This window comes from Rhyacophila brunnea, unplaced genomic scaffold (assembly GCF_057557595.1).
Source record: "Rhyacophila brunnea isolate RB1 unplaced genomic scaffold, BYU_Rbru_1.0 scaffold_11, whole genome shotgun sequence".
In the NCBI taxonomy this organism is placed as follows: Eukaryota; Metazoa; Arthropoda; class Insecta; order Trichoptera; family Rhyacophilidae; genus Rhyacophila; species Rhyacophila brunnea.
Genome location: NW_028232763.1, coordinates 8,546,200 through 8,554,613, shown reverse-complemented (window position 1 = coordinate 8,554,613; position 8,414 = coordinate 8,546,200). Strand labels below are relative to the sequence as shown.

Sequence of the window (8,414 nt, the reverse complement as noted above, 5' to 3'; positions counted from 1 at the left end):
GACTCATCTATTTGAAGAGTATAATATTTACTACCAACTACTCTCCGAATTAATTCTTCTTCCGCCCATTCAGCCATTTCGTCAATTCATCGCGCGTTTTCTCCAAACATTGTTCCAACAGCATCTTTAATCGATGGTAATACTAAATCTTCGCCAATGGTATGAGGCTTTCCTAATCTGGCGATCCTTAAGCTAATGAGATACGAGGCATAAACAGCATTTTCATTAATATTAACAAAATGGGAAACAATATTTGTTGAAGATTTCATATTCAACAATTTACATTGAAAAATACCGGCTTGTTTTTATAGTTGGAATGCTTTGTTTCTATATGACGCGTCAACCTACTTGAAAACAAACAAACCCTCATAATTTACAAAACAGGTGGGATAACAGGTCTCAATAACTGCGTTCCAACAGCTAGTGACCCGGAAGTTTAGTATTGTAAACCATCCATTTATTCAGTACCTAAACACGACAAATCAAAAAAATCTTTCGTTAATTTTGCTTGGAATCTCCATTGTTGACAAACGTAGTTCTACGTTAATAAATTTTCCGATTCATTATGCTAGTGAACCATTAAAATTTTTGTCTGATGTTCACGTACTCTAATGGAATAACTGCCAACTAGGGATTGCATTACCGAATGAAAATACCAGTACTGGTATTTCGGTATTTCTAATTGAATACCGGTATTAATACCGGTATTCGGAAAAATATAAAAAAACAGAAACCAATAAATATATACACAAAATCTCTTTAAAATATTAATATTTTATAGCAAAAATATCTAAATAAGTACCTAAATAATAATATGTAACTAATAACATGGGTAAAGGTAAGATAATATAAGAAGATATTATGATGATGTTTACAAATAACCTATAAGTGTAGTATGTAGTTAAACTATTGGCGCTTTATTGTTTGAATGATATTTCAATAAATTTATTTTATGAAGAGTTCTTGGATATGTATGTATCCCACAGGTAATTCCATCTAATGTTCTATTGCACTTTTTACATTTAGCAACTTCTTTAATCATAATCGTAAGTAGTAAAACGAAATATTGCTCACTTTAACTCACTTTACTCATTAATTAATACATTTTATATCCATTTTCAATACCAAAAATATCGGTATTTTCTGATTTTTAAAACCGGTATTTCGGTATCGAAAAATACTTGGATACCGGTTTTGAAATACCGGTATTGCAATCCCTACTGTCAACTATTGCAGACAATACAATAGTAATATTATTATAAGTGTGTAGGTTTCCTACCATATTATTATCTCTATTCTCTGATTTTATTATTAAATATTATACTAAATAAGCCTGAAGTTCGATAGTTTTGACAGAAAATATTCTATGCAATGCTTAGTGAAAGAAAACTATGAATAGACTGCATATAATGTAACAGTTGAAAATAGTATCGGTAACAATAATTAACTTCGACTTATGTAATTCGTGCGCATTAGAAAAAATCTTATTTCTGCAAAGATTAAACTGTTCGATTATACTAATTTATTTATTTACTCCGGCGATGTTTTAATATTGTAATAATTGAACGAGTGATTGGAAAAATGATAATATTCCAAAATTATGAAAAATCAACCGAGATAGCCATTTTGTAGGTATTTGTATACTCTTTATATTGAGTGTAAAACGAGGAATATTCCAGCCTCACTCCATTCTAAAAATCGACCATTAAATTTTACATGAGTAGAAAAAAAATAATATTCCGGGAATGTTACCCTTTGACTACTACTACCCAAACTGGAGACAGTGACTCTTGACTTGTATTTTGTATTATTTTAATTGTTTTTTCTAGTTTTGATTCATTATGTAATAAATATGTTTTGTTATTTCACCGCGGAACATTTAATTACTATTTAATTACCACATTTAAATAACATGCTAATTATATCTAATGGCCACCTAATGCCGAAACAACAGCTGTGCCGTCAGTGGTGTAAGGACTACTGTGAAAGCGTTTAGTGGAAAAAGGATCACATTCCAGCACCTTCAATTAGTAACATTTAATAAACTATTGACTATTTTAACTAATTTTTTTGTGTAATTAAATACTTATAGGTTACGCTTACAATTAAGTAACAGTAATTTTTTCAAAAAAAACTTATAGTTTCTTCAGAAAACAGTTTTTTTTGTTTTACCAAAAACTAGGGTAATTGGAACATAATCCTTTTTCCAAACACCCGTTCAATTATCGTATTAATTAAAATACGTGATTACGGTTCTTCGAATTTCTACAGTATAAATGTACGAGTACCAGTATGGAGAAACCCGAAAAAAATAATCGCTCAGTCGTCAGCCGACCTTCAATAGAATAAGGTCAATTCAGAGTTATTTGTATATAAACGTGTTACTTATAATATAGTTATCGCTTAGATATTGTATTCATAACATAATAATATGTATCGTGTTTTAGTTTTTCTAGTATTGTGCAATGTTACATTGTTGTGCAGTAGTTATTCTCATGGTGAAAATGTGCCAAGTGTTCAAGTAACGAAGTTATCGCCAGCCGGCTTCAAAGCCTGTATTCCCGATTCTGAAGACATTCAAAAATTTTCCTTTTATGGAAGTTTTAATAAAGTAGTAACACAGCTGTCAAAATCACCGTATAGAAAAGACGTGATGTCTCCCACTAATGGTTTCTGGTGCTATATCAATACTCAGAGAGACGTATTCAATGGGGACGTCTTGAATTACATTTATGAAGTTACGACAAGTAGGAGTAATCATTTGAGCCACCAGATGTCGTTTACATTTACAGGTAACTTAATTAATATTTTTTTCCATTATCTTATTAACTAAATTTAGTATCAAAACATCAAAATGTTATTGACAACCGAAAGGATAAACATTAATCTAATCGATTGAGTGGCTGTCGTCATTAGGTACATAAAACAAACCAAAACCGTGATCAACTTACTGTTACAAAGATATAAGTCGGTAAAACTAAATATAGGTGGGCTTAACGGCCCACGTGCTCCGCGTAGGTCAAATGGAGCTTTTATGGTATTTTCAAAACATGATCCTGGACATTCCCCTAAACGTTGTAGATAATCTATTTATATAATTTTGAAGCCTTATTATCCTTTATATTTATTTTTAACATTTGATGACTGCATAAAGTATTTTTATTACATAAACTGTATTCTTTTAAACCTCTCGATCTAATGTTTTAGAATATAGTCATATTTCAGTACATCCATGTGAAGTGGTGTTAAGATTTCATACATTTATTAATTTGTAAATGCATTTATAAAACCATTAGTAAAAGTTATGTTGACATTATTATAGTGAAATATTTACGATAAAAAAATATATTGATAATCTCTGTGATCCAAAATTTGACAAGAATTTCTTTCTTTTCTTTCTTTCGACCATGTCCGATCCTAATAGGATCATATGGGCCTCCACAGAGTAGAGGTTTGTATTGAGAGATTTTTGTTTCTTACGAGAAATGGATGTCAGCCACTTGTTCAACCTATTAGGTCCATACCCTGACACACACAAATTGAAAAACAATAAGTGTACTTGCCAGACCCAGGATTCAAACCTGGGACCCACGGCATTATAGTTCAACGCTTAATCCACGCGGCCACCGTGGGCGACAAGAATTAGGCTTTTATTATTCAAAAAATGGGCAAGATTAACACATTTGAAGATAATTCTAGATCGAGAGGTTTAAAAGAATATTATTTAATGTAATAAAAATACTTTATGCAGTCATCAAATAGTTAAAATAAATATAAAGGATAATAAGGCTTCAAAATTATATAAATAGATTATCTACAACGTTTAAGGAATGTCCAGAATCGTGCTTTGAAAATACCATAAAAACTCCATTTTGACCTTGCGGCGCACGAACCCTCTTAAGTTAGAAAATTAATAGTTTAGGACATTTGTAAAACTTTTTCTTTCATTGCAAAAAGTGATAGACAATATTGTAAGTAGATTATTATTATTTGCCCAGAAAAAATTGATAGCAATTTTTAAATCGGGAAGAATTCGAAGAATCTCATATTAATAATATTAATATAATAATTATTAATATACAATAAATTACGTCAATACATACATATGATAAACTACGCTCGATAGCCGCCGATAGCAGTCTTGTGTATAGAATAGATGCGCAGGTCGAAAATGGAGAATTTTGGGTATCTTTAGAAGCTTCGCCCAAATAATACGTATTCCTTTGTCATTATGATGCCCTTTCATTTTACTAATCTAGAAATCGACATTTTTATTAATCACATTCTAAAATACCATATTAACTATTATTGTTATTTTAAAATTGCGTCCGAAACCATTTTAAATTTATTTCGTCAGAATGATATTGGTGGTTATAGCAGCTCTTAAAATTAATATTTTCTTAATATTAGCACTATATAGGTATATGGAAAATATTTGACCTTGAGAGATTAATAACAATATTATATAAGTATACAATACATTATCATTATATCGACATGGCAGATACAAAATGTTATAATATCTCAGAGTTAATAACAAGCTCCAATAGAAAATTTACCAAATATATGTTACTATAATATATTTCATTGTATTTTATAAAAAAATATTAACAAAAGAATAATAAAATCAATGTCCTATAACCACAGACATCTGATGAATCTTGAGAATTTAATAAACCAATCTCGAGTTCTCAAGAAAAAATATTCATGAATTCGAGAATCTTGAAAAAAAAAAAATCAAAAATCACAAGCTATAAAGGAGTAAAAATTACAGACAAAAATATATTTTTTTGAATCGCCAAGCCACTATGCACAGTCAAAACGCTTTTCAATTGCAAATGTTTCAAAATCAGAAAAATATTCTTCAATTTTATTATTAGCATGTATATGTATTATTAAATTGATTATGTACGAGCTTCATTAATATAAAATGATATTCTTTTAATCAATCGATCTTAGGAATCATTCGCGTTTTTTTGATTACTATGTATTTAAAAATAATATATTTTTATATTTAGGGAATGAAAGGTAGTGTGCTGGAAAGGCAGGATAGTCCCTAGTTTATAATAAATAATATGGTAATAATAATCAAGGAATGTGTGATGAGTGTTTACAGTTTGAGGCGTGGTGGGAGAATGCATATCAAATAACTTACGATCAGCTAATTATTCACTTATGCAATAATTGAATAATGCGCTAACGGTAGATTGTTCAACTGTCGAGTCACTGCAGAATTGCAGCATTTACACATTGCATTCCAGTATTTTGCTTTCATTACTTACTTTACAAGGTAAAGTCCGAGAGCATCAGCCCCTGTATAGCAATGCATTCAGTTTGACTGGCGTTTGCTGACAAGGCTTAAGTTGTTGACTCACATTATTGAGGGGTACAGAAGCAAAGGCAGCATTCTTGGAAAAATTGGCAACATAACCTATGAATGCAGAAATGTAGAGCTGCTCATTATGCACATGGTAAAACAATATTTGAGGCGCAAACCTTGCATTCGTTCATACAAAAATCACTCATTAGAAGCAAAGACTGCATTTTTCTAAATTCAATATTATTCCCATACAAAAAAGGCACCTGACAAAATGGCCGCTCGGTACAATTTGGGAGCAAATACAGCAAACTTAAAATTAGTAAGACACAAAACCAGCAATCTTATAAATTTGGAAGCAAATCTAGTAATAATTACTGCAAAATTACTGATTTTTACTTATTTCTACATTGAAACAATAAAAAAAAAGTTCTGCAATAAACTTATTTGGCTTGAATTAGTTTTTTAGCTTTTTCTCCAAAACACTGTTTTGGTAGAAAGCTGTCTTTACTTCTATACCCCTCAATATAATATGTTTATTTTTATATTTCAGGCTTAAATGCAATTGAAACCACCACCGCCAAAATTGAGACTACAACACCTCAAGTGAAATCAAACGAAGAGATGACGAATCAAATAACAGCATCAAATTTATACCAACCATTTAACTACATTATTAAATTATTTGGTAATATTACCATACAAATTCACAAACAGGATATTGTTAACAATTTGAACGATATATTTGGCGTCGAACGGAGCATGAAAAACTGTACACAACTCCTTGATGTATCGAAAAATACAATCAGAAGCATTATACAATATAATGCAGAAACAGAAACAAAGTACCAAGATGCTAAGGAAGAGTTAACTTCTGCAAAAAAACGTGAAAATAATTATAAATTGATGCTTCAGGAAACGTTTAAAATCATCGAGTTGACGCACAGGAATAGAACAAATGTTTTGAGGTTAGAAACTAATTTCATGATGACGGACGGTTATGTGGAACACGTTATCCCGAACGAGCTAAGGATACGTGATGAAGAATACAATATCATACGTACTAATAGAATATCACGCAATGTTACTGAATTTGAAGTGGGGCAGTACGGGCAGAAGTTGAACATTTATTTGACATCTCGAGTCAAACTCAGAGGAAGCAAAGTGAAATTTTACGATGTAGACTTTGAGTAGATAAAAAATAATCATAAAACATTATCAGTAGAAAAAAGTACCGGTATTTATATTACATATTATAAATATATTTTTTTCTCTACAGAATAAATTATAAGCACGGTGACAATTCGTCCTTTATTTTAGAGCACATTCTTTTACATTTATTTTTATTTTAAAAACTCAGTAAGTAATGACCTTAATTTTGAAAATCGTGACAAAAAACTATAGATAATACGCTTTCTACGGGGGCCGCACATTGTACAGTCCATCAAATTGAGCTTACTAAGATAGCTGGGTCAGTACACAGGATGGAAAAGTCACGCATGACAAAGAAACTTACATTCGGGAAGCCGAAAGTCAAACGAAGACCTGGTCGACCTTGTACAAAATGGTGAGATAGTCGCAAGTTGGATTTAAACACCCTGGGCGTTCTAAACTGAAGAGAAGCTGCTTTAGACAGACCTTGATGGAGGCAGATGCTGTAGGAAGCCAAGACTCATATGTGGTTGTAACTAGTGCCAGGAAGAAGAAGAAGAAGAGGAAGTAATTTTATGGTTAGGAACTTTTTAAGGTAACATTGTTATTGTAAAAAAATACCTAAATCTAATACAGACTAGTACCAGTTTGTCAAATATATTAAATTTTAGTTGAAAGTTGCTGACCTGTTTTAATTTTCTGATAAAATCGAAAATGCCTAACCTATTATTTATGAAGTGCAATTCTAACAAAAACACAATCTTGGCAATAATAATAAACTTGAATACAGATAACCTGTTCAGAATTAGACCCGTTTCACACGAGACACCTGTGTGGCGCTACCGGCGTGGCGAGATTCCGCATTTACACAATATAACAGAATGGGCCCGTTCTGACAGGGACACACGAGTGTCGCGTTCATTTATATGTAAATGTAGAATCTAGCCACGTCTGTGGTGGCGCCGGTGTCCCGTGTGAAACGGGTCTTATTGTCTCGCGGTATATTTGGTATTTAGTGGTGGGGGCTGTTATTAGACCGAAAAATCAGAACAAACTGGATTGACTCAACTAATTAAATCATTTTACTAAATTACTCGACTAAATTTATCTAGTCACACAGGTTTAGTTACTAATTACTTGCCACTCGACTGAAATAGCATAATTTGCACTTGGCTGAACCGTCAATAATTGTTGATACGGTGATACAAAAATAAGTTAGTACAATATAACGATAGTGATTATTTTTCTATTTTTTTTTTAAATTTTATTTATTAATTAAGGAAACAAACAGTTACATATTATTGATTACAAAAATTAAAAATAGAATAATGAAAAGTTATTGATACCAGCAAAGTTTCCATGTGTAAATAATTATAATATAGTTAAGCCTAACAAGATATAAATTAAGAATAACATAAATGTAAAGAAATTACAAAGGGAAATTAAATGAGAAAAACGAGGAAAACTAATGAATAATCAATTATATACAATAAAATCACATTAACCAAGTCATAATAGATAATAGTAAAAAATACTCGTCTATCTATAAAATATCTATAATTATGACATTAAATCATACATAATTTTGGATATTTTAAAGATAAAATAACATTTTTATATATAATAGTATTGCTTGGTTTAAACACACGGCTTAATGAATTTAAAAAAATCTGACCAACAACTTGTGTATTATATATTTTTAATTCAAAGAAAACAAATAAACATGAATGAAAAATAATGCACCATTTTGTCGGATTGCCCAAAGCCTACCAAAACTATTATGGTTTGGTTAGGCAGGGTTTAATTGATTGTTTTAAATTGACCAACTCCATCTGTACATTGTAGTCTTAGTTCAATAAAAACAAATACGTATAACTGACAAAGTTTAATGTGCACTATGTACGTCATATCTTAACAGCCTACCTCCACCCTTCGCCACTACTGT

The 8,414-nt window shown here is 30.9% G+C and overlaps 1 long non-coding RNA gene across 1 annotated transcript; it reads left to right on the top strand.

Moving 5' to 3' along the window:
- The first annotated feature begins 2,321 nt into the window (after window positions 1-2,321).
- LOC147078330 (uncharacterized) lies at window positions 2,322-7,150 on the top strand. Its single transcript, XR_015071984.1, has 2 exons — window positions 2,322-2,792; window positions 5,871-7,150. It is a non-coding gene; the product is annotated as an uncharacterized LOC147078330 (long non-coding RNA).
- The last annotated feature ends 1,264 nt before the right edge of the window (window positions 7,151-8,414 follow it).